This window comes from Rhinopithecus roxellana, chromosome 11 (assembly GCF_007565055.1).
Source record: "Rhinopithecus roxellana isolate Shanxi Qingling chromosome 11, ASM756505v1, whole genome shotgun sequence".
Lineage (NCBI taxonomy): Eukaryota > Metazoa > Chordata > Mammalia > Primates > Cercopithecidae > Rhinopithecus > Rhinopithecus roxellana.
The window spans coordinates 40,364,443-40,390,247 of NC_044559.1; the positions used below are offsets into that span (position 1 = coordinate 40,364,443).

The 25,805-nt window shown below is 50.1% G+C and overlaps 1 protein-coding gene across 3 annotated transcripts in view; it reads left to right on the forward strand.

Moving 5' to 3' along the window:
- The window catches only part of GRK5 (G protein-coupled receptor kinase 5), a 251,480-nt gene that overhangs the window by 75,602 nt on the left and 150,073 nt on the right, over positions 1-25,805 (forward strand). Inside the window, exon 1 of one of the 3 annotated variants that reach the window (XM_030940373.1) lies at positions 24,484-24,727. The exons of 1 other annotated variant lie outside the window; for it this stretch is intronic. The gene's annotated coding sequence lies outside the window, so the exon portion shown is untranslated. Of the gene's footprint in view, positions 1-24,483; positions 24,728-25,805 lie in introns of those variants that run through there. One more of the 3 variants, XM_030940374.1, reaches the window with a different exon arrangement.

Here is a 25,805-nt window from a genome sequence, read left to right on the forward strand (position 1 = left end):
GAAAGCAGGACTAGGGAGGCCTGAGGAGTGGCAGTCGCCCAGTTGATGCTGTCGGGTTCTCCGGGCTGCTGGCCTGTCCAATCCCTTCTCTAGGCCTCGAGTTACTGTGTTACTGGGGCCTGGTCCTGCTGCAGAGTTGGGGCACATCTCAGGGCCTTTCAGAGCTGACAAGGGGCCTGGCCTGCTTTCAGTTTTTTGGTTTTGTTTTGAGGCTCCTAGTTCATTAAAAAATTTAAAATGCCACAAGAAAACTATAAATATTAATATTATGATATTTTAAACTAGTAACCTTTGTCAGGATTTTTTTTTTTTTAAAAAACAAAAACAACACAGCAATATAATTAGTCTAGTCACAAGGTAATGCTAGGATTTATAGGAAATATTAATTCATAGTGTGCTCAGTCTGGGTGGACCTGTGATGGGATGGGAGTGTCCCCCAGCCCTGCAGCTGAGCATGGTCACATTTGGAGATGAGATGAAGTATTTGACCTTGAGGCTTCTGTGAAAATGAATCCACACCCCATTCCCGCCTCGTCGCCTAACCTGCACCCCTCCAAGCCCTGCAAGTCCTTCTCCTAGGCTGGGAAATGAGGACATAGGAGTGAGGCCGTAGGGAGGCAGTGAGACATACACGTTCCTGAGGCCTTGAGTTCCAGGCTTCAGGAACGCCCATGCCTGGGCTCTGTACTCCCTGGCCAGTGCTGACGGGGTCTCTGGCAAAAAATGCAAGTGCCGTTGGAGGCTAGGCCTTGGGGTGGAGCCAGCTCAGACACCTGCCCTCTGGGAATATTGCCTCCTTCTGCTTTCTAATGCTGGTGGTTTCCCTGAGATCCCAGAGTCATCAAGGGTCACCCTGCAGATGGGACCATGAGCCCCGTTCCCCAAAATGTGGCTTGCTCAAGGTCACATAGGTAATAGCAAAGCTGAGACGTGAGCCTGGCCCTTCAAAGCCTAAATTGGGGATAACTCTGGCAAGAGAATGTTTCAGGGTTCATCTCTGTGTCCCCAGAGCCTGGTGTGTCATAGGAAGACAGAAAATATCTGTTGAATGAGCAAGAGCAGCCAAGATGGATCGAGAGCCAGGGACTGTGGTCATTGCACGTCTGTGTATCTCGGTGACTCCTCCCCAGCTCTGGGCAGTGTACTTCGGTGCTCGGATCCCCTGTGGGCAGATGAGGAGGAAACTGGGTACAGGTAGGAAATGAAACCTGCCCAACATCAAACAACCAGTCAAGGAAGCTGAGGTTTGGACCCAGATGGCGTATGTCAGAGCCACTGTCTAGGCCAGCGCTGTCCAATGGAAATAAACGTGAGCCTCTTATGAAGTAGAAAAAAAATTCTAGTAGCCACCTTTAGAAAAGTAAAAGAGGAAGAGCTATTATTACTTTAATAGTATATTTTGTTTAATCCAGTATCTGCAAATGGTTATCATTTTAGCATATCATTAATATAAAAATCCTTTTCTTCTTTGTAGAAATGTTGCCTGGGCTGGCCTCAAACAGTCCTCTTGCCTTGATCTCCCAAAGTGCTGGGATTACAAATGTGAGCCACTGAGCCTGGCTATTTAATTCGATATATACAAATAATCATTTTAGTACATCATCAATATGAAAAATATTAATGAGATATTTTACATTCCTTCTTCTATGCTAAGCATTTCCAGTCCAGTGTATCTTGCCTCATAGCACCTCTGAACTTGCACCAGCCACATCTCGAGTGCTCCGCAGATACTGTGTCCAGGGGCTTTGGCGCAGAACAGACTGCTGTGGCGTCTCAGTCGTCAGTGGGTGAATACTGGGAGTTGTTAGCCATTTGGAGGTGTGGGAAGCATGAGGAGGTGATGAAACGGCCTAACAGACAGAGGTGGAGGGTCAGGCCCGAGCCTGTGTACTGGGCTCCCAGTGGCACCGCGGGTCTCTCCCAAGTGTGAGTGCTGGGTGCAAGGCAGCCGTCTTGGCAAAGGGATGTCTCACCGGGGCCTTGCGTGGAAATGGAGGGGAGGCCCTGGGCAGGGCTGTGCAGAGCACAGGCATCTGAGCTCCCCGTCCTGGGCTGCCCGGAGGGCTTGCCAGTCTGCATGGGGACCTGGCTCTGAGCTCTGTTGCTTTTGGCCAAGGGCTGTTGCAACACTCTCGGAGCCCAGAACAGGTACGATGTGTTCCTCAGGAAAGGTTATGAGGTTTCAGACATAACAGAGGTTCTGAGGATGCAAAGAGAGGAGATCTCAAGGCTCGTGTCTAGAGTGAAGTCATCAGACCCATTCTTCGTGGGGTCACGTTGGCTGGCATCTCTCAGGGTGCCTCAGGCTGGGGGCAGCCAGTACTAGGGGCGACAAGGACAGACTTTGGTGGAGGTAGGGGAGCACTAAGGGACTCGTGTTTTCTCAAATGGGTCTCTAATAAAAGAGGTTAAAGAAACTGTCATTTAAAGCATTTCCTGGGTTGGTCCTGGGTACAGTGGGAGGGTGGGTGGTAAGAAGAAACCCCTGGGCCAGGCTTCCCAAGGCTCGATTCCTGGGTTGGAGGCAAAGATTGGAGAAATTTGTGGCCAGTCCTGGCCCAGACAGTTTCTGAAAAGGCAAATCAGGGTTTGTAACAGTTAAGTCTGTCCTGGGGAAGTGTTCCATTGCACCTTAATTTATGCCACTGGAAACATTTTATACTGAGGACTGTCCATTGACCAAACAAGCCTTGGGGCCAAAGGCCCAGCAGGGAAGATGGATGCTGTGTGAGCCATCAGCTCCACTCTGCTTGTGGGGACCCTGGGCACAGTTCTTAAAAGCCCGCGCTGTGTGATGCAGAAATGGGGCGGTGGCATGGTAAAAGGAGTGGTGGCAGGCAAAAGATTTTAACAACAACAATAAAACCTGTTTGATAAAAGCCATATCCATGGAGGTAGGAACTGGGGAGCAGGGAGCTGCTGAGTGCTGGGGCCAGGGTAGGGAGGGATGAAGTCCACGCGAGGGCCCCTGTGGTCAAGGTCAGTCCTCACCTCATGACTTCCTGGTAGAATGTCGTTGGGCAAGTCTCAGCTTCCCTGTCTGCAAAATGGGGCTCATAACCCCTACTTTCCTTGCAAGCTCATATTAGATGCTGCATGTACAGAGCAAAGCACCCCACAAATCCAGGGGGCTATTCTTTCTATTAACCCCACTGTGAATGTTTTACTTTCATTTTTATTAACCCTACTGTGAATGTTTTACTTTCATTTCTTGTATTCTGTAGCCTTCAGGTGTTGTGTTACTTTATCAGGATTTTAAAAACTTTTCATTATGAAACATTTCAAATGTACTCAAAAAACAGAGAGGATAGTGTAATGAACACCCTGTACCCTGCAGCCACCACAACGACTCTTAACTGTTTCATCAGGGCAATTTGAGCTCACTGTTATAGTAATCCCTCTTATTAATTGAGTTCCCAAAGTGCTTTAAGTCCTTTGAAGTAAAATCTTCACTGCACAAGTTGCCGCAAAATCTGCCCCCTTGTTTGGGAAAAAGAGTGTTTTTGTATGTTAGATTTTTTGGACTCATTCTCGCCGCAGTCTGTGATTGGATTTTTCAGTACCGTCTAATTGTTGGTTGTACAACATAGAGTCACACATGGGGGTCTGGAGGGCCCCAGGCCCCCGCCCCCCATCAGCCTTCCTTAAGCTAGCAGGGCAAGTTCAATTCTCTCAGGACTTTGGGGGCCTCTGTTGACTCTGCTTTTCAGTTTGCTGTAATTTGAAGGGAAAAGGTTGTTCTGGAGTGGCTGGCAGGAATAATGAAGGGCTGGGAAGCTTGTTGCCTCCAGTCAGCCCGCCTCCCCTGTTGCAGCCCGCCACGCAGGCACCCCTTGGAAGTGGTCACTTTGAGGCTGGTCACCCTCTCCCTTGACTGGATGCAGAGGTTTTGGTGGAAAAGGTGGGGAGGTGAGGGGTCAGGGCGTGAAGGCCGATTGTTTTGATCTGTTTGGGCTCAAGGCTCAGTGTGTATGACAAGCTTGCTGGTAAAATTCTTTTTCTTGTCTGTAAGATGGCGTTGGTGATGACTCTGGGCAGTTGTGAGGATGAAATGTAAGGTCCAGGAGATGTCCTGTCTGTCTGGTTCACTAATGTGTCCCCCTGTGTCTAGAACAGTGTTGGCACAGAGCACATGCTCAATAAATTTACATTGAAGAATAGGAGGGAAGGGAGGGAGGAAAGAAGGAAGTAAGGAAGGGAGGGAGGGAGAGAGGAAGGGAGAGAAGGAAGGAAGAATGGAGAAGGGAGGGAGGGAAGGAAGGGAGGGAAGGAGAGAAAAATGGAGGGAGAGAGAGGAGGAAGAGAGGAAAGGAGGGAGAGAAGAGGGAGGGAGGGAAGAAAGGAAGGGAGAGAGAGAGGAAGGGAGAAAGGAAGGAAAGAAGGAAGGGAGAAAGGAAGGAAAGAAGGAAGGGAGGAAAGAAGGGAGAAGATAAGGGAAGAGGGAGGGAAGGAAGAAAAAAGGGAAGAGAGGAAGAAGGGAGTGAAAAGCTACATCTGCCCATCCATCATTAATAATTCATCACAAATCTTTCATTTCAGGGTAAGGAAATATAATTCAGCCCTCAAGGAAAAAAAATGCCTGTTTTCATTCTGGGCTTAGAATTATTTTTTCTTCTTTTTTTTCTTGTAGAAATTATATTTCCATCTCTGGGGTTTAGCTCGACTGACATCTCACCTCTTAAATTGTTTTGGCTTTCCTCTGGCAAAGTCCAACCTCCTGCCCACTACTACACTGCCGTCCGCTCCTGGCAAAGCACAGAGAGGAGGCCGGGCACAGTGGTTCAAGCCTGTAATCCCAGCACTTTGGGAGGCCAAGACGGGCGGATCACGATGTCAGGAGATTGAGACCATCCTGGCTAACACGGTGAAACCCCATCTCTACTAAAAAATACAAAAAACTAGCCAGGCAAGGTGCTGGGTGCCTGTGGGCCCAGCTACTCGGGAGGCTGAGGCAGGAGAATGGCGTGAACCCGGGAGGCAGAGCTTGCAGTGAGCTGAGATCTGGCCACTGCACTCCAGCCTGGGCGACAGAGCGAGACTCCGTCTGAAAAAAAAAAAAAAAAGAAAAAAAGCACAGAGAGGAGGACGGCTATGACTGCGCCATATCAAACGCCGGGGCTATGTGGTCGTGGGAGGTGTGTGCAAGGCTGGCACGGTCATCTCCCCCATACTATAGAGGGCGCTGAGGCTCCCACGTGAAGCGAGTCGCCCAGGTAGACACAGCCAGGAAACAGGCTTAGATCCAAAGAGCTTGTCTGATCCCAAAGCCCTGCTCATTCCTGCTCCTCCCTGCTGGCCTTGGGTTCATCCTAACCCTTTGCTTTCGGTTCCCCCTCTCTGGGCTGGACGGACCTCACAGGTAGGAACGGCCTGTGCCTGTGTCCTCTGCTCTTAGGGTTAGCCCAGAGCTGGGAGGCCATGGGTGTGCAGTAATGAAACTGGGCACATCCTCTGGGGCCAGCCATCCTGCACCTCATGTTAGAGATGATGGTGTGGGCTCTGTTCCCCTTCCCACCCTTTCTGCCTGCAGAGCCTCCCTGGAGTTTATGAGCCCTGATGGAGGTAGGGAATGCCATGGCTTACCCTCGACACACATCAGTACCCAGCAGGAGTGGCAGAAGGTCTGTGAACAGGGCATGGGGGTGCAGGGGGAGGAGAAAGTGGGGGGGCTCCAAGCACCCGAACCTAAGCTCCATGCCAGCCAGGACCTTGTCTGTCTTGCTTGTTGTAGTTCCAGTGTCTGGTTCAGGGTCTAGCAAATAGTAGGTGCTTAATAAGTAGGCATCGACTTGGATGGGTGGCCTCCGAGCCCTGCTTCCCTGTTTCCCCAAAGCTTTGTTATGGGTTCTTTAGCTACTGCTGAGAGGCAGATAGGCCAAGCTGAGGGACCATCCCGTGTTGTCTGTGACCCTGCCCTGGAGGGTCACATCTCTGCTGCACCTTACTGTGTCACTGCTGCAGCGACATGGTGGGCTCCTGGCTGGCTGGAACGTGACCCCACACCCTGCCTCTGGTTGGACAAGCATCCCTCAGCATGGACTGGCTTGGGTGTGTGTGGGGAGTGGGGGTAGTTGATTCACAGGGCAGCAGGCCGGCTGCTCTTCCTCCTCCCTGCCCCTCCTCACCCACCCGGCCTCAGCCACTCCATTCCTGGACGCCCATGTCCCAGTGGTGGTCGGCTGGTCATCTGGAGGGGAATGCGGAACATGGTGTCTGAGCTACTAACCTCCCACCTTGGGTGTGCCCTTGAACTTTTCTTTAAGCAAAGGCTTTCCAACCCCCAGCAGCACTCAGGTCACATTCCCAGAGAGCCTGCACAAGAGGGCTGAGTCTGTTTATTTTTCAAGATTTCAAAAAACATGCCTTTTCCCCTTCTGACCTTAAGCAAAACTTTTTTTTTTCCTTCCCCCTCCAACACTTGTATTTTTAACTTCATGAGAAAATATGGTAAGGGAGCAGATTTTATTTTCAGAAACTGATTTTTCAAGATTTTTTTTTAATTTATTTAAAAAAGAAAGGCTTTGGGGGATGGGGAGAAGAAAGATTTTTGTTTTGTTTGTTTTTGGAGCTGAGGAGGTCCGGAGCCACGTGTCTGTGGCCCCTGCTCAAACTCCTCTAGAGATTCTGGCATGTCGAGGCTGCAGCTCTTTTGGTCATTGTGATCAAGGATTTCTGGGCACCTTTCCCTCTCCTTCTGAAGACTTAGGACTGGACCAGCTAAGGGCTGTAAACAAGCATTTCCCTCCCTCGGCAGGAAGTGCTTAATGTCTTTGCTTTTGGGAACCGGTGTTCTGGGCAGGCTGGGAGGCCGCCCCTGACCTGCCTGTGGCTCTCTTCCTACTGTGGGGGTCAGAAGATGGTGGCTGCCTATGGGCATATCACAGATCCTCAATTCCAGCTGGTGGATGCAGGATCTGAGGCCCAGAGAGGGTTGGTGACTTGGCCATAGTCACACAGCCACCTGGATAGAGATGAGTGGTGAGCGGTGAGCCCGGAGGAGCATATGGCTTCTTGCCTTCTTGGTCTTTGTGCACGTGCCACCCCCTTCCTGAGTCTCTCCTGGCCCAGCAGTGTTTTGCTTATGGTCTTCCTGGAGGCCGTTTTATCTTAGGCACAAGCTGAGCTACCTCTGACCTTGTTGGGGTAGCCTAGGTGTGGTTCTTTGGTTTTTAGTTTGTATAACCATGTTCTTTGTTCAGCTCCTATCAGGGTTAGGGAGGTCAAACACCTATGTGTCAGGATACTCCTGACACACACTATTTAAAACTCACACTGTTTTAAATGTATACTATTTAAAACTTTATGGTCAGCTGTACTTAGCGGCTGAGAGTAGAGAACTAGGAAAGCTGGTGGCTACTTGCAAGGAGCAGCTGCTTAGTAGTGGTTGAGTAATAAGGACCCCAGTTGCTGAACAGCTCCTGGAAGATATCTGTTCCCGGCTGGGCGTGGTGGCTCATGCCTGTAATCCCAGTACTTTGGGAGGCCAAGGTGGGTGGATCGCCTGAGGTCAGGAGTTCAAGACTACCCTGGGTAACATGGTGAAACCCTGTCTCTACTAAAAATACAAAAATTAGCCAGGCATGGTGGTGGGTGCCTGTAGTCCCAGCTACTCGAGTGGCTGAGGCAGAGAATTGCTTGAACCTGAGAGGCAGAGGTTACAGTGAGCTGAGATCATGCCACTGCATTCCAGCCTGGGTGACAGAGCGAGACTCCGTCTCAAAAAAAAAAAAAGAAAGAAAAAATCTGTTCCCTTCTCCCTATGGCCGTCACCTCTAACCTCTACGGCCATTATTCTGGTTCAGTCTCATTTCTTCTCTCTCTTGGACTTTTGCAGTAGCCCCTAAAATACTATCCCTCCTGGTTTTGCTGACGTCGTGATGATTTTAAAGCCACATCTGACCGTTTCTCTTTCACAAAGTGGTTCCAACTTCTGCCTCTAGAAGGCAGGCACTGTCTTCCCTTCCCAGGCACCCCGCAATCCAGCCATTCCCAAGGACTCACACAGCCCCTGGAAACCTTTCTGCTTAGAATGTTGTCCTGTCCTCTTCTGCTTGGTGGCCCCCTACTTGTCCTTCCGAGTCCCTCTGAGACATCCCACCTCTGGGGAGCCTTCTAGATTCCTTGGGCTGGGGTTTCCCCTTCTGTGTGTGTGTAGCCTTCTGCTTACGTAGATCCTACAACAGCCCTGTGTTGAGACATAATCATCTCTTCCTTGTTTGTCTCATCTTCTGGGCTGGGCTCCTCTGAGGAGGGGCTGCTTTCCATCCTTGTGTTCCTGGCAGCAAAGCCACTGCCTGTCCAAGTCAGAGACAGGAGTGTGATTATTCAGCGAATGAGCCCAGGATGGAGTGAGGAGGATTGTGGGAGAACAGGAGGGACAGACAGATTGTTCTGTAGTAGTGGGTGGCTTTGCAGAGGGGCAAGGCTTCTGCAAGTTGGTCCTTGAGGGATGAGCGGACATTAGATTGGTAGGTGAATTTGGGATGGGGGATGTGCTAGAGGCTCTGGAGCCGGCCGCAGGGTATGGGGTGATCCAGGTGGTTGTACATTTTTCTCCATGATCTTCATGTTTCTTGTGGACTGATCTCTTCTACTTTCTGAGAGCTGCCATTGGCGGTGAAGTGGGGCTCCTTTGGGTTTGCGGTATCACCAGTTCGGCAGGAGACGCGGTGAAGCTACACCCAGCTAGACCCATTTAGCTACACCCAGGGTTGGGTGTTTGGCCTGGCATCCTTGGAAAAACAGTTGTCTGGGTGCAGGCTCCCTCTGGCCGCTGGTAGGATCCTTTGTTCAGTCTGGAACTGGGTGTGACGGTGTGACCATGGCTGCCTCGGGCGCTGGTAGGTACAGAGCTGCTTCCTGGAGCAGAAAGGAACTGCTGCTGCTGCCTCCTCCTCCTCCTCCTCTTCCTCTTCTTCCTTATCCTCCTCCTTCTCTTCCTCCTCCTCTTCTTCCTCATCTTCCTCCTTATCCTCATCCTCCTCCTTCTTCTCTTCCTCCTCCTCCTCCTCATCCTGTTCCTCCTCATCCTCCTCCTTATCCTCATTCTCCTCTGTATTCTTATTCTCCTCTTTCTTCTCCTCTTCTTCCTCATCCTCCTCCTCCTTCTTCTGCTCGTCTTCTTCTTCCTCCTCCTCTTCTCCCTTCTCCTCCTCTTCCTCCTTCGTCACAGCCACACGTTGCCTTGGCTTCACAGGGACAGCCCCCACGTTTATCTGCTCATTGCTTCTGGGTTGCTGCCTTGCGCAGGTGGCTATTTTGGGGATCTTTCAGATAATTAAAAAAAAACTCAGTACCCTAAACTTCCCCAAACCTGATTCTTACCCTCAGGGCCTAAGTACATTTGAAACTGCACACAAACTTAAGGTTGCCGTGTGCTAGATGGGATAGGGTGAGGGGCAGGACTCTTCAATCATAGTTGTTCCTGGGTGTCGGTGAGGGATTGGTTCCAGGACCTCCTGAGGATACCAAAGTCTGCAGATGCACAAATCCCTGATAGAAAATGGTGTCGTATTTGCATATAACCTATACACATCCTCTGGTACATTTTAACTCATCTCTAGATATCATGTAAATGTTATGTAAATAGTTGCTATGCTGCATTGTTTAGGGAATAATGGCAAGAGAAAAAGTGTGTACATATTCAGTACAGATACAGTTTTGTTTTTTCCAAATGTTTTCAATGCATGGTTGATTAACTCCACGAATGCAGAGCCCGTGGATATGGGAGGCCAACTGCGTGTTGACTTTATGTTTTACAAAGCATCCTCTAATCATTGAATACTGGGAAACTTCAAGCTCTGGGCCAGACACTGCACTAAGCATTTGGTGGCTTCATCTCCTGTCATACTCCGGAGCAGTATGAACATGTTCCCATATTATAAACAAAGGAGCTAAGACCTGAAGAAGCCATGTATAAGCTGTTGTTTAAGGTTATGCAGCCAGGAAGTGGCTTACTCTCTCCTTTGAATCTTACCCCACTCTCGTGAAACAGGTGGGGGACATATTTTTATGTCCCATTTAACAGACAAGAGACTTGAGGCAGCTGGATGCTGTGCCTCACGCCTGTAATCCCAGCACTTTGGGAGGTTGAGGTGGGTGGATCACTTGAGGTCAGGAGTTTGAGACCAGCCTGAGCAACATGGTGAAACCCTATCTCTACTAAAAATACAAAAGTAGCCAGGCATGGTGGTGCACACCTGTAATCCCACCTGCTTGGGAGGCTGAGGCAGGAGAATTGCTTGAATCCAGGAGGCGGAGGTTGCAGTGAGCCAAGATTGTGCCACCCGTACTCTAGCCTGGGACATAAAGCGAGACTCTGCCTCAAAAACAAACAAACAAAAAACCATAATAACAAACAAACAAAAAAACGAGAGACGTGAGGCCTGGAGAGTAACACAGAGGTGCATCCAGCCTGCACTCAGGCTCCTGATTGCTGATCCAGGGTGCTTTTCTCTGGCCATGCCCAGCCTGGTTCTTTAGCTAACAGATGCTAAGCTCTACTATGGGATAGTTGTAAAACCTTGAATGCAAAGCTTGAATACAATTGAGGAGAAGAGATGGGGTATACAGCAAACACTCTGTGTATTAAGTGATTGTTGTTCCTCCATCTTTTGACCTCCCAGTGCACAGCCATGGGGCTGTCACTCTGGTGACCTTTGGCCATGGTCGTTGGGAGGATAGTTTATGTTGACTGTGGAGTGCCAGGCAGCAGGTATCAGGCAAATTGGCTTCTTTGTACATTCCTCCTTCCGCATAGACCTTGGGCCCTCTTGTCACTGCCTAGGAGATTTGCTGGGAATCTAGGAGGGAGTGGATGATGGCCTGGATGCCGGGGTGGTGCCTCCTCTGCCCCGAGGCAGCAGTCAGTGCCAGTATGGGGCTGGGTGGGTGCTGCCATCGCCTCAGGGTGGTACCCGAGTCTGGAGTAGGAACAATACGCTATTGTTACGTTAAACCTGAAATAGAAGGCTTCAGATGAAGGGGGTGAGTATGAACTATTATGGTCTAATACTGACAAGAGCACTCTGTGTCTTTTCAGATGCTTGACAATCACCTGCTAATCCCTGGGGTCTGGGAGCTGAGCATTTTCAACCCCCACCCCCACCTCTGCTTTGTGGAGTCGGGGAAAAACAGAGACCCAGGAACTGTGAAATGAGGGAGGCTCAGCTTCTCCACTTGCTTTCATGGTGTGAGGAGACGCATGTGTATTTATTTGCCTCTGAACCCTCCTGCAGGGAGGAAAGGGTACCTGGATCTGGGTGAGAGGCGTGTGTGGTGGTGAGAACATTTCACAGACCCAAGTTCAAATCTCTGCTCTGCCACTGGAGCATATTTCAGAACCTGTCCTAGTCTCAATTTCTGGGTAAGGTGAGACTATACCCACTTTTAATGGGTCCATAAGACCTGATCCAACCCAGTAGGTGTTCTCGGGGGGGAGGACCACATCTCAGTTGGTTAGATGTGTCCCCCTGTTCCTCTGCCAGGACCTAGGAGTTGGGGTGAGGGGCTGGGTTGCAGGGAAATGTTGAATCCCAAAGTGGATTTCCCAGGCAGGCACTGTCCTGACTCCTACCTGCTGTCAGCCACTGTCCTGACCCATACCTGCCGCCAGCCACCTATCAAGCTGGACCTCTGGGCTTTTCTCTTCAAATGCTCTTGTTCTCAGGAAAGGGCCAAGACTCACCCCAAGGCACAAGGGAAGTAGGAATCAGGTGTGGGCCTATGGTCAGGAGACTTGGGTCTAGACTCTGTGTGGCCAGGCTCATTGCTCAAGCTCGCAGAGCTAAGGAGGAGGGAGGTAGGGGGAGACATAGAATTTCTAGAACTTCTGAGGTTCTAGGACAGGGGCCAGCAAACTGTGACCCTTAGGCCAGTTCTATTTTTACAAATAAAGTTCTTTAGTTCTTTTGGAACAGAGCCATGCCTGTTTTTACATATTGCCTATGGCTGTTTTTCTCTCCAATGGCAGAACAGGGTAGTCTTGACAGAGATCATGTGGTCTGCAAAGACAAAGCCTCTTTATAGAGAAAGTCTGGGCAGGGCATGGTGGCTGGCTGGGCGTGGTGGCTCACGCCTGTAATCCCAGCGCTTTGGGAGGCTGAGGTGGGTGGATCACGAGGTCAGGAGATCAAGATCATCCTGGCTAACTTAGTGAAAACCCGTCTCTACTAAAAATACAAAAAATTAGGCGGGCATGATGGCACGCGCCTGTAGTCCTAGCTACTTGGGAGTCTGAGGGAGGAGAATCGCTTGAACCTGGGAGGTGGAGGTTGCAGTGAGCCGAGATCGCACCACTGCACTCCAGCCTAGGGGACAGAGTGAGACTCAGTCTCAAAAAAAAAAAAAAAAAGCCTGCCAGTCCCTCCGTCAGATCACAGGCATCTTAAAGGGAGAGAACATATCCTGTTTGTGGGGCCCTAGACTCAGCACTGGGCAGGACACTGCCGGCACTCAGTAGGTATCAGTTGAATAAATAAGTGGAAAATCCATCAGGCATTGCTGGTGGGAATGTAAACTAGTAGAGCCACTGTGGAAAATGGTGTTGAGATTCATTAAAGAAGTAAAAGTAGAACTACCGTTTGATCCAGCAATCCCACTCCTGGGTATCTACCCAGAGCAAAATAAGTCATTATATGAAAAAGATACTTGCACACGCATATTTATAGGAGCAAAATCATGGAACCATCCCAAATGCCTGTCAAATCAATGAGTGGATAAAGAAACTGTGATATATGTATATATGTGTGTGTGTGTGTGTATGTATATATATATGATGGAATACTACTCAGCCATTAAAAAGGAATGAATTAATGGCATTTGCAGGGATCTGGGTGAGATTGGAGACTATTATTCTAAGTGGAGTAACTTAGGAATGGAAAAACAAACATTGTATGTTTTCACTGATATGTGGGAGCTAAGATTTGAGGACACAAAGGCATAAGAATGATGCAAAGGCATCGAAGAATGATGGACTTCGGGGACTTGTGGGGAAGGGTGGGGGAGGGTGAGGGATAAAATACTAAGGTGCAGTGTATACTGCTTGGGTGATGGGTACACCAAAATCTCACAAATCACCACTAAAGAACTTACTTATACCACCCAATAACTTAAGGGAAAAAATTTTTTAAATAATAATAAAAAAACCCATCAGGATAATTTGGGCTTCAAGAGAAATAAGACTTGATTACAAATGGTTTAAACAATAACAAATGTTTATCATCCCACATCATAAGAAGTCTGGAGCTAGGTGGCTCCAGGACCAGCTTGGCAGCTCAGCGGTGCCATCAAGGACCCAGGCTCTTCTTATTTTTCTCCACCAGCATCCTCGACATACTGGCTTGGTTCTCAGGCTTGTCCCTTCATGTCACAAAATGGCTGCGACAGTTCCAGGCATCACATCTAGTCCCATTTAGATGTTCAGCTGAAGAAGGGACTTTTTCTCTTCTTATCTCTCTGAGGAAAATAACCTTTCCTAAAGCTCCCCAGCAGATGCCCTCCATCGGTTCTACTAGCCAGAACCAGATCACATAGAAAATGCCCTAACTGCAAGGTAGGCTGGACAAGTGAATATTTGGCTTTTTCTGACTCTTGTAGTTGAGGAGGACTCTGTCCACAGGAGTAAAGGGAGAGGAACCACTGGCTGGTGAACAGCCACTGTTCAATGTCTGCCACAAAGTTCTGCTGTAGATGGAAGAAGAGATGTTTAGTTGTGCCTGGGGAGAGCAGGCATGGGTGGCAGAAAAGATTTCTTGGAGGAGGTCCTGGAACGACTGGTCAAAGTGCAGGCTGCTGTAGATGACGTCATGGTGCATTATTAATTCTGGTTGCTGGTATAGGAAATGGTTCCCATGGCTGACAGACTCTGATGAGCATCTCTCATGGCTTTGGCATATTATGGAGTTTTTCCTCCTAAAATCAGTTTTGCAGCTCTCATAGAACAACCCTTGAGGGGAGTTGTATATATAATCTTAATTTTCTAGACGAGTCAATTAAAGCTGCCAGAAGTGAGGTGACTTGTCCACAAGCAGCACATTCTGTGGACAGAGCCTAGGACTGACTGAGTCCAAGCGCAGGGCCCCATCCCAGTGCTCCTGTGCAGAAGGACACACTGGTCACCCTGCAGGCAGCCATCTGACCTGTGAGAATCTGGATTCTGTCCTGGTATCTGGTGGCCACAGCTGAAGCTGGCAGCTCCCCTCACACCAAGATAGGAACCTTCTGGGAGCTGGCCAGCCAGGAGATCAGCCTCAGTGAGGAGCTTCCAAAGGGATCTGGTGTCATTATGGGCTCCCTCCTTCAGGACACTGCGTGGAGACTGGAGGAAGGAGTCGGGACTAGTATGGGCCCAGACTCTGCCATGGGGTTGGTTTGGAAACAGAAGCTACCGGGGAGATCTTATTCTTTCTTGGGTGTAATTTCAAAGTCATGGTGAGAAAATGAAATGTGATGAAGCTGTAGTGTTGGCCTAGAACGGGACCTGGCATTTAGAAAGTTTGGCGAATGTTAGTGCATTTTTTCCCATTATCACTATCACTATCACCGTCATTACCACCTCTGTTGTATAGGAGCCCTGACAGTCTGCAGAGGGGTGAAGAGTCTGGCCTCCCCACTGTACAGAGGTCAGGTGTCTCTCTCTCATCCTCCACCAGGCTGCTCTGGCAAAAGACTTTGCTATGGTTTGAATGTCCCTGCCAATACTCAGTTAAAATGTGATTGCCATTGTGGTGATACTATGAAGTAGAACTGGTTAAGAGGTGATTAGGCCATGAGGGCTCTGCCATTATGAATGGATTAATGTTGTCAACTCAGGAGTGGGTTTGTTGTGACAAGAGTAGGTTGTTATAACAACCTACAACCTACTCTTGTTGTTTGGCCCTCTCTTGCTCTCGCCCTCTCTTGCCCTTCTGCCTTCCACCATGGAGTGATGTAGCGCGGAGGCCCTTGCCAGATGCTGGAGTCACGCTCTTGGACTTCCCCGCCTCCAGAACCATGAACCAAGTAAACTGTTGTTTCTAAATTGCCCAGTCTCAGGTATTCTGTTACAGCAACACAAAACAGACTAAGCAGACTTCTGGGCTGAACTCAGTAGAAACTTCTTGTTCTAACCTTATGATCTCTGAGCAGCATTTGAAATTGACTCACTGTCTTTGCTTGAAATTCACTTATTGCTGGGGTTCAGGGCCCTACCCTCACTGGGACCTCACTTTGTCTTTCTAGCTATGTTTCTTCCAGAATTATTGACAGCCCAGGGCTCAGGCCTCAGCATTCTGAGGGGGAAGTATCTCTACTCAGAGTTAACATTTATTGAGCACTTACTGCATGCAGGTGCTATGCTCGGCACTGTACATATCTTGTTTAATCCTCATGATGCAGCTCTCTGAGGTCAGTACTATTTGGTCATTCATTCATTCACCAAGATTTTTGGGCTCCTACTATATGCAAGGCACAATTCCAGGTGCCGAATAAGGCAGATATGTTCCTACCTCTGGGGAGCTGACGCCTGGTGGGAATTATTCAGGTTAACAGGAAACAGAGTGGAGACCTGAGGCTTCTTACCTAGTCACAGCCCTGGTGGGCAGAGAAGCCAACTCCACCGCCGTGCTCTTGAATGCTTTTGTTTCTGGTCCCACCGATGGCCGTGAGTCCCTCACCTCCAGTGCATATATCTCTCTCTTGATGCCATTGACTCTGCCGGGGTGTTCTCGGCATCTCAAACTTAGCATTTTCAATAGGTGTTATTGCTAGTGTTGTTTTTGTTCTCTCTGAATGTACTCTTCCTTTTCACCCTGCATCCGCAAATGGCCTGGGAGCCTGTCTCAACACCCCCTCCCTTAATCTCCAAATCCTGTTATCAAGAGTGGTCAGATCAGCTTCTTCAGTGCTCGCCCAGGACCCCCTTCTTACTCTTCCTGCCATGGTTCCAGCCCCACACTTCCTAGGCACCCTTCTTTCTTTTCATGCTCTGGCATGTTCAGCTTTGCTTTCTCTTCACTGAGCCTTTGCACATGCTGTTCCCTCTGCCAGGAATTCCGTTTACCCCCAGCTGTATCCCCCACCCCTGGCCATCTTCATCCTTCGCTCAAACACTGCCTGCCATAGGGCCTCCCTGACTCTCTCTGCAGAGCTCCCCGCTGCTCCCTGTGGTCTGCACATTCAACCCTCCTTGAGTCACACCTCTTACTAAAGTAAAGACTGGCACATCCACCTCCTACCACCCTGGGAGACGGGGACCAGGCCCTGTCTCCTCTTTCATCTTCAGTGCCAAGAATAGCAGGTATTCATTGACCAACAGAGTGAATAAATGAATATTGGAGTCAGTTTCTGACAGAGGCCTAGGAGGCTTGAATTTATCTTTCGGCCGGGCGCAGTGGCTCACATCTGTAATCCTAGCACTTTGGGAGGCCGAGGCGGATGGATCACCTGAGGTCAGGAGTTTGAGACAAGCCTGGCCAACATGGCAAAACCCTGTCTCTACTAAAAATGCAAAAAATTAGCTAGGCAGGGTGGTGGGAACCTATAATTCCAGGCTGAGGCAGGAGAGTGGCGTGAACCCGGGAGGCAGAGGTTGCAGTGAGCCAAGATTGCGCCACTGCACTCCAGCCTGGGTGATGGAGCGAGACTCCATCTCAAAAAAAATTAAAAAAAAAAAATTTGTCTTTCATACCAGGAGAGACAGTGAAATCCTGGGTTTCCTTTGTGGAGCCTTAAGTTCATCTAACTCGGTAGTTTCCAAACTTGCTTAAATGTCTTAGAAACCTGTTGTGCCTCACTTTAGTGGTTCTGGGGTGGGGGAGTTGTCACTAGGGAACCCTGCAGGGTCCTGTTGAAAGAGTTTGAGAACCGCTGCTCTACCTCAAGGCCTCATTTTCTACAAGAAGGAAGTGTGGAGAAGGAATGGGTTGAAGGTGCCCTTGACCATGTAGTGACTGAGTCTGGAGTAGCGTACTGGGCTCTCGGCTCCGCCTGCAGTGTGTCACAGACCCTTCATTTAAGCAGATTTTTTTTTAAAATTATACTTTAAGTTCTAGGGTACCTGTGCACAACCTGCAGGTTTGTTACATATGTATACATGTGCCATGTTGGTTTGCTGCACCCGTTAACTTATCATTTACATTAGGTATATCTCCTAATGCTATCCCTCCCCCCTCCCCCCACCCCATGACAGGCCCCAGTGTGTGATGTTCCCTAAGCATATGTTCTTAAGGGGAAGCAACCTTTTCTTCCTGGTGTGCTCAGCTTCCCTGGCATCAAGCACTCCCTGCAAAAGGCTTGGTGGCTCGGAGTTTGGATTTTTCTTTAAACTTAAAGTGTTGTTCTTCCTCAAGAAAAATGTTGCTGCTGAGTGGAAAAGTCTGCATGTCTCATGACCCTGGGTGCCACTGTGCCACAGGTTTTTACAAGAGTTGGCAAATATGTTTTTAAAATGGAGAGGTGTGCAGGAAGTGGGCCAGCAAGGAAGGAGAATATAAATCTTCTTTTTCGCAGGATGCAAAATTTGGTTTATTTGCAGACCGATGTGTTACCTTCTAAAGGACTAGCCACAAGGTTCAACCCTCAGTCTAGGTTCTGCACTGCTGTCCATTGCTCACAGACCAGAGTGCATCTCCCAAGAGGCAAAAGAGCCAGTATAAGAAGTGGGTAAGCAGTCTGTATATTGGGGGTGTGGTGGATGGCACAAGGGGCAACTCAGTCTAATGAAAGACATCAGTTTGCCATTGGGAAAGGACAGAGGTTGTCTCCTCTTGCCCCCAGATAGTCACCCAGCTTAGAAATGCGTAGAACTGGGAAAGAGAATAAAGTTTCCCCCAGGTTCCCTCTAATCACAGGCGGAACTAGGACTTTGGGAGACGATCTCACCTGCCTTTCATTCCCAAGAGATCAGTAGCATTTGTGTTTTAAGAGGCAAGTCCTTCTATGAATATCTATGAATATCTTGATCTTGAGGTTTTCAAAGGACTTCCAGACTGTTTCTGTGGGGTTTGCTTTTTATCAAGTCGAAAAGTGCAGAACCTGGCTGGGCGCGATGGCTCACTCCCAGCTCTTTGGGAGGCCGGAGCAGGTGGATCACTTGAGGTCAGGAGTTTGAGAGCAGCCTGGCCAACATGGTGAAACCCCGTATCTACTAAAAATGCAAAAAAAAAAAAAAAAAAAAAAAAAAAAAACACCAAAAAACAAAAATAAAAACAAACAAACAAAAAAACTGGGCATGGTGGCAGGCGCCTGTAAACCTAGCTACTTGGAAGGCTGAGGCAGGAGATTTGCTTGAACCCAGAAGGCAGAGGTTGCAGTGAGCCGAGATCGTGCCACTTCTCTCCAGCCTGAGCGATAGAGCGAGACTCAGTCCCAAAAGGAAAAAAAAAGTGCGGAACCCATAGACATACCTATAGACATACGGTTTTTCATAAAGTGATAAAGTATGTACCCTGTGGAACCCTAGTCAAGAAACACATCTTCTACGGCCCCAGGAGCCCCCGGAAGCCCCTTCCAGGCCCCATCTGCCTTGGGGTGGTTCTAACGATGTGGGTTAGTTTCGCCTGCCTTTGAACTCTGGGCGAAAGGAGCCATGCAGCCTTGGCGCTTTTGAGTCTGGCTCCTTTCACTCACTGCTGTCTTTACGATTTGGGCCTGTGGCTGCGTGCGGTTGTGTTTGGTTCATTCTCCCTGCTGAGTCCTATTCCACTGTCTCCACTCATAGTGGGTTTTGACAGCAGCTCCGTGAAGTACATAGGGTGCGGACTGTTCCTCCTGTTTTATTGGAAAGGAAGCCCAGGCTTGGGGAGCTGAAGCCACCTGCCAAGGTCAGGAAAGTCTGCAGAGGTGGGCTGGGGCTGCCCCCAGAGGTCTCCCCTGGATCTCCAGGGGACACTCCAGACCCTGAGACCTACACAAAATAGCGTGATATGTTCTAGAACTTTCCCCACAAGTCTCACATAAATCTTTCATGCTGCAACAGAAGTTAATTTCCACATATTCTTTTCATCTGTAGAAATGGAGAATCTTGGCTGGGCACGGTGGCTCACGCCTGTACTCCCAGCATTTTGGGAGGCCGAGGCGGGTGGATCACAAGGTCAGGAGATCAAGACCATCCTGGCTAACATGGTGAAACCCCGTCTCTACTAAAAATACAAAAAAATTAGCCGGGTGTGGTGGCGGGCGCCTGTAGTCCCAGCTACTCGGGAGGCTGAGGCAGGAGAATGGCGGGAACCCGGGAGGTGGAGCTTGCAGGGAGCCGAGATCGCGCCACCGCAATCCAGACAGGGCGACACAGCGAGACTCCATCTCAAAAAAAAAAAAAAAAGAGAGAATCTCTCCTTCTACCCTGGGCATTTTCTGGAAGTCACCCCTTGGACAGCAGCAAAGGGATGCTGGGCTCCCCCACTTTCCCACCCTGTAATTATCCATGTTACTGCTGCGTTTCTTAAACTGTGGCCCCAGCCGGAGGCCCGGGCAGACTGCCTCAGGCCCATGTTGGGCTGGAAACAAAAAGGCAGAAGTGTCCTCCTAAAATATCAGCGGTGCTCTGCTGGGCAGGCCTGTCCTCCATCCAGCTAACGAAGCCGCTGCCCACTCTGTGCTTTGGCTGCTCACAAAAAGGCAAAAGTGTCCTCCTAAAATATCAGCGGTGCTCTGCTGGGCAGGCCTGTCCTCCATCCAACTAACGAAGCCGCTGCTCACTCTGTGCTTTGGCTGCTCCTTTCTCTTTTTATTATTATTACTGCTTTTGAGATGGAGTCTTGTTCTGTTGCGCAGGCTGGGTACAATCTCAGCTCATTTCATCTCCGCCTCCCAGGCTCAAGCGATTGTCCTGCCTTAGCCTCTTGAGTAACTGGGATTCCAGGCACCTGCCACCACTCCTGGCTTTTCTTTTTTTTTTTTTTTTGTATTTTTAGTAGAGATAGGGTTTCACCATGTTGGCCAGGCTGATCTTGAATTCCTGACCTCGAGTGATCTGCCTGCCTCAGCTTCCCAAAGTGCTGGGATTCCAGGCATGAGCCACTGTGCCCAGCCTCCTTTCTCTTCTTTTTAAATGGGACGTCTGTCACCAGGGAGACCCACACCACCACCACCTCTCCTTTGCTACAGCAAACTGTGTCCATAACTCTGGGTCTTTTATTCTGAGCCCTAAAGGTCAAACACCCTTCTGTCTTCTAGCACAATTCTGTCTAGAATTGTGTTGCTTCAAGGATCTGGGAGTGACATCCCAGATGTGAGGTGGGAGGGGTGTTACCCACGGCACAGAGGTGGCTCTAGGGCACGCCCTATCCGATGGCTGCTGAGGAAGTGACTTGACTTTTCTAGGAACGACTTGTCCTCTGTGCGAGAAGTTGCCAGCAGCTTTCTCTTTAGTCTTCCAGAAGCCCCTGGCTCTCCTTTTGAGTCACTTTGACCATGCCTCCTTACCAGTCAAAACCTGGGTTTTCTGAATTCCCGGAAGTGCTGTTTTAGCTGCTTTTCTGATCCCTGAACAGCAAACACTTAGCGTGGGTAGCATTTTCCCCTGCCAGGCCAATGGCAGACATTATTAATCAATTGTGGGACTCCCTGTTCATTGAGCCTGGACCCTGTCTTGAGTTCCAGGATTCCCGGCAGCCACTGCCATTTTTTTTGGAGCTCATTCACTTAATGAAGTCTTTCTGCTTTTGTAGCACCAGGTGGTATGAGCAGAATTGCACTTTCTGCTGAGGAGACTTGATTTCTTATGAAAATACCAAGGAATGAAGGAAAGCTGCATTTCTAAAGCATTTGTTGGCTTCCTGGACTCTTTCCCTTGCAGGTGGGGTGGCAGGGAGTGGGTGATGGGGCAGTGGCAATTCTGGATGCAGGAATCCATATTCCTCTAAGGTGTCATTTACTGCTTCCAGAATCCCACTTTCAAGGAGACTTGAAGCTAGTAAAATGAATAGCTGGGCTTCTTCCCAGCCTGTGGAGGCCTCACAGTGGTAGCTTGTTAGCAGAGTCCTCAGAATATATCCAGGATAAAAATGTGACTTTGTGCAAGTCCCCAGCTTGGAACAGGGTCACATCCTGCTTCCTGGGTGATGCTACCTGGTAGAGGAGCCCAAGGGCAGGGGGCAGGCTCCTTGTGTCTGGGTGTGGTGTCCTGAGCTCCTTGCCCTGCTGTTTATTTCCAGAGCAGAACCCTGGGGCTTACTGGAGCGGTGACCACCTCTGATCACAGGAGCTGGTTGTACTTTTTCTTCGCAGGCTGCGAAGGAGCCTCTGGAGAGTGGCGATTCCTCCCTCAGCCTCACATTTCTACCTGCTCCCCAGGGCACCTTGTTATTACAGTTCAACTGGCTGGGGTGTGTCAGGCCTCAAGCCAGCCTACCTGGTAGTTTCAAACCAGACTTAATCGAAATGTAAATACTTCTTGGGGCCAGAAAGCAGGACTGTACAGGTGTTTGAGCAGAGGCTGCAGAGCCTGGGAACCGCAGGAGAGGGTGGGGGCCTGGCGGGTTCCTTCCACACAGAGGCCTGGGGTTCCCTGGGGCCTCTCTGCCAGGGGCTTCTGGAGCAGCTTCTGTCCCCAGGTGACCAACATCACCCCCTGCCCTACTGCTGTATATGCATGCTGTCACTGGGGCAAAGGTAGTGCTAGTGAGAGCATCTGCTCCCCTCCTCCATCCCTGAAGGAAGATGATGGCTTAAAGGTTGATGGATCCAATATCTTGCACTTTAGAGAGGGGGGACCTCAAGGCTCAGAGAGGGTCAGTAACCCTCGTGAGGTTGCACAGTGAGCAGGAGCACGGACAGATGCACTCATGGAGGGTGAACCATGTGTCCGGTATTGTTCTAGGATCAGCAGTGACCAGTTCATATGCTGGCTCTGCCCCGGGGCAGCATGGTGAATTGAGAGTAAAACACTAGGTGGACGAGATCATGTTATATCTGAAAACAGATGATTTATACATGTGTAAACTAATAATGTCTGATAGTGATGAGTATTCTGTAGTGGATGAGGTGCAGCAGGATTAGATGAGAGAATGAGATAGACTCAGTGGAGGTGGAGGTGTTACCTTAGATGAGGCCTGGGGAGCCTCCAAGTGTGGGTGTGTGGAGGTCATATTAGCTGAGACCTAGTTGTCAGAAAAGGGATGGTCAGGCAGGGGCACAGCCAGCAGGGCAAAGGCTGGGCGATGAGCACAAGCCATAAGGGTCTCCATGGGCCGGGAGGAGCTCAGAGTGTCTGGAGTGGAGTGCGGGCCTGGGGCATAGTGGTTGTGGGGGAGTCACAGAAGCCATTTGGACTTGATTCTAAACCTGTCGGGAAGTCATTGGAGGATTTCAAGAGAGAGAATTCCATGATTTGCTTTGGGTTTGCATAACTGGCTGCTGGGGGGAGATAGTTTGAAGGCGGTAAGAATGGAGGTGGGCGGGGAGGAGGCTGGTTCAGGTGAGGATGCTGGCCTGGTCCAGTAGCAGCCATGGGGACACAGGGAGGGGGACAGGTGTGGATTTCACCGCAGAGCCCGGACTTGGGGATGAACCCAGTGTGGCATGGAAGGTGGGGGAGGGAAAGTGAAGGACCTCGGCTGTCCCCTGGGTTTGGGGCTCAACTAGGGCTCCTTTGATCACTCATCTCCCACTGCATGGTGTCCCCAGACTCAGGGTCCTTGCCTATGCTAAAACGCCAGGGTGGTGCTGGCCCTGCGTCTTCAGGATCATCTTGGGAAGGTTGACTCACCTGCCTTTCTGGATCCAGAAGGCGGAGGGTGTGGTGTTACCTGGTGCTGGGGATGTTGGAAAACTCAGAACCTGGGCTTTATCTTGACTGTGTTTAGTGATGCAGCACAAATCTAGAGACATGACCAAGAAGCAGCTTAGAGGAGCCCTGGCTGAAGGGCCAGAGCAGTGGGATGAGGTGGCCTGTGGAGGAAGGAAACCTCCACCTGGAACCTCGAGGGGAAAGCAGGGCCACAACAGTATGCCAGCTGTGGGAGCTGCTTTTTTTTTTTTTTTTTTTTTTTGAGACAGGGTCTTACTCTGTTGCCCAGGCTGGAGTGCCGTGGCACGATCTCGGCTCACTGCATCCTCCGCCTCCCAGGTTCAAGCAATTCTCCCTGCCTCAGCCTCCTGAGTAGCTGGGATTACAGGCGCCCACCACCATGCACGGCTAATTTGCTGCTCTCTGTTGAGTGCTCACTGTGCATGGACTTCTGTGCATTTCCCTGTCATTCCTCACAACCCTAGGTGGCAACATGGACATTCTTCTTCCCATTTCATGGTTGCAGAAACTGAGGCTTAAAGAGTTTTTGGCCTAAGGTCACCCACCTAGTGAGTGGCTGAGCTCACCCACAGGACCCTCAGTCCCATTTAGGGAGTCTATAACCAGCACCCAACACTGTCTCCAGCACCCCATCCTGCCCACTCACCAGCCATCCACCAAGGGCTGGCTCTGTGCTTGTCTCTCTCTAGGGGTGGGGCATGAGAACCGACCCCATGCAGTCCCCACCCAGAGGTGCTTGCCCTGTGCACGCAGATGCAGACCAGCAGGGCATTTGCAGAAAGGCAATTGTTCTCTTAATGAGGGGTGTTTGGGCAACTCCCTCCTTCCCTCCCTCCCTTGCCCTTTTCTTCCCTTCCTTCTTCCCTCCCTGTTTTTCTTTAGTCTCTCCCTTCCCTCTCTCTTCTCCCACCCCCTCCCTTCTCTTCTTTCCATCTCTCCCTGCAGTTTTTCTTTTGCTGACACCTCTTTCTGAAAAATCCTGGGTGTCTGGCTGTGGGGAGCTGCAGGAAAGCCCAGATGAGGTCTCCTTAGTCTTACCTTGTGGCTGGCAGTGAGGACTTGACCTAGAGCCTCTGACCTTCCACCTCTCTGGGCTCTGAGCTCCAGGGTCCCATGGTCCTCCAAGGCTGTGGGAACCCGTGGTCCCCTCCCTTGCCTTTCCTCTCTTCGCTGACAGAACAAGGGGCCGGCAGAGGACATGTCAGGTTCATCTCAGAGACCTGGGGAAAGACGGGCTCAGCATGATCTGCTTCTGCGGTGACGTCTCCCTTTCACTCACATATTCGAGCAGTCACTCGTTCACAGACCTGTCAGAGGTCTGCTGTGTGCCAGGCAAACGTCCTAGGCACTGACGAGCAAAATGGACATAGTCCCTGTCCTCCAATAAAGATATAAGTGAAAAGCAGTAAAGCGCCACTCCCTGGGAGACACGTGTAAGTGCCCAGAGCAACATCATTGGAGAGGTAAAAACCTGGAAGACCTAACCTCTCAGCAGGAGAGTGGATGGAGGAATTATTTTGACAAAATCTATGGATATGCAGATTTAAAGAAATTTTGTTCTCATTCTGTAAGCTTGAAATGTTTCATTGCAAAAAAGTAATTCTGGAAGTATGTATCTAGCAGAGGAAATGACATATGCAAAGGCCCTGAGGCAGAAAATAACTCCCAGTGAGGAAGCAAGTGATGGCCTCACCACTGTACTTCTGGTATCTCTGCTCACAGCCACCCGTGAGACCGTGGAAAGGCCCCGTGTTGCGCCTTTGGAAGGCCTCCCTGGGAATCCCGGGTGTCAGCTGGAGGACTATGTGATGGTTAGGGAGTCGAACCACTGGGGCAGTGCCCGCCTGGGCTGGATTTGGGGGTGGGGGGAGCCTTTTGGGTGAGTCAGCCCTCTCTGGTTGGAAACAGCAGAGTCTAGTTGAGGCTCTGCCAAGGACCTGTGATGATTCTTGTCGCCTTTTGTGGAGAAATTTGCCGCTAACAGGCCATCTGTGTGAGGTGAGTCACTATTTCCCCCGTTTTGTTGATTGCAGACACCACTGTGTGAGTCTGTTCAGCCTGAACTGCACACACTGATGAACTTCAGTGCCTGGATGAGCAAGCTTCCTGCGTGCTTCAGCTTGGGGTGCATGCGCGGTTCTTCTAGGATTTTCTGAAACTTGGTCAGGGGCTCCTGGACCATGATTGCAGATTGAAAGCCACTGAGCCATTCTGGGTCCTGCTTTTTGATGTGAAATGGAAGCCCAGAGTGGGGATGTGTCCAGACCCACACTGAGATCACACAGCGAGGGAAGGAAGCCGGGGTCCTGGCTGACACTTGTGGGGCAGAGCACCCTCTCTTGGCCCTCATCATGGGTTTTGGTGTCCCTAGCCATGATTTGTTCTGCTGACTTCTCCTGGGGAAAGAGATGTCACCTCTACCTGGGCCCCTGGGCCTGGTGGGTGGGGTGTGAGAATGTGGCCGGGGCCGCTGCACCTGCAGGTGTTTCCTGCAGACATTCTGCTGGGGAGCATTTCCCCTCTTCTCGCTCCAGGTGACTCACCGGCTACAGTGTCCTCTAGCGTCTACTGGGTGCAGGGCACTGGGGAGCCATGGGGGATGCTTCTTTGAGCTCGTCTGTACCAGGTACAGTTATAGGGTACTGGGGGTTGCCTGAAAGAATGCTGTGTGACCTGGATGGCTCACTTTTTCTCCCTGGGCCGCTGTGTCTCCAGCCATCAGGGAGGGGCAGGTGTGGGTGATCACCAAAGGTTCCTCTCGGCTCTGATGTCATTCATTCTGAGTTGGGTGGAGAGTAGGAGATAATTGCAGTCCTTACTCACTGAACTTTCTTAGCTATGTAAATGCTTTACGTGCATCAGCTCATTGACACCTGTATCTAGGAGGTTATAAAGGAGTCAGTTGAAGCACAGAGAGGTTAAGTAAATTTCCTGGAGTCACACAGCTAGTAAATTACATAGCTGGGTTTAAACCCAGGCAGTCTGGCCCTGGAGCATGCAGTCTTAATCACTGCATGATTAAGGCTGAATAATGGTCCCCTAAAGATGTCGTATCTGAATCCCTGCAGCTTGTGAA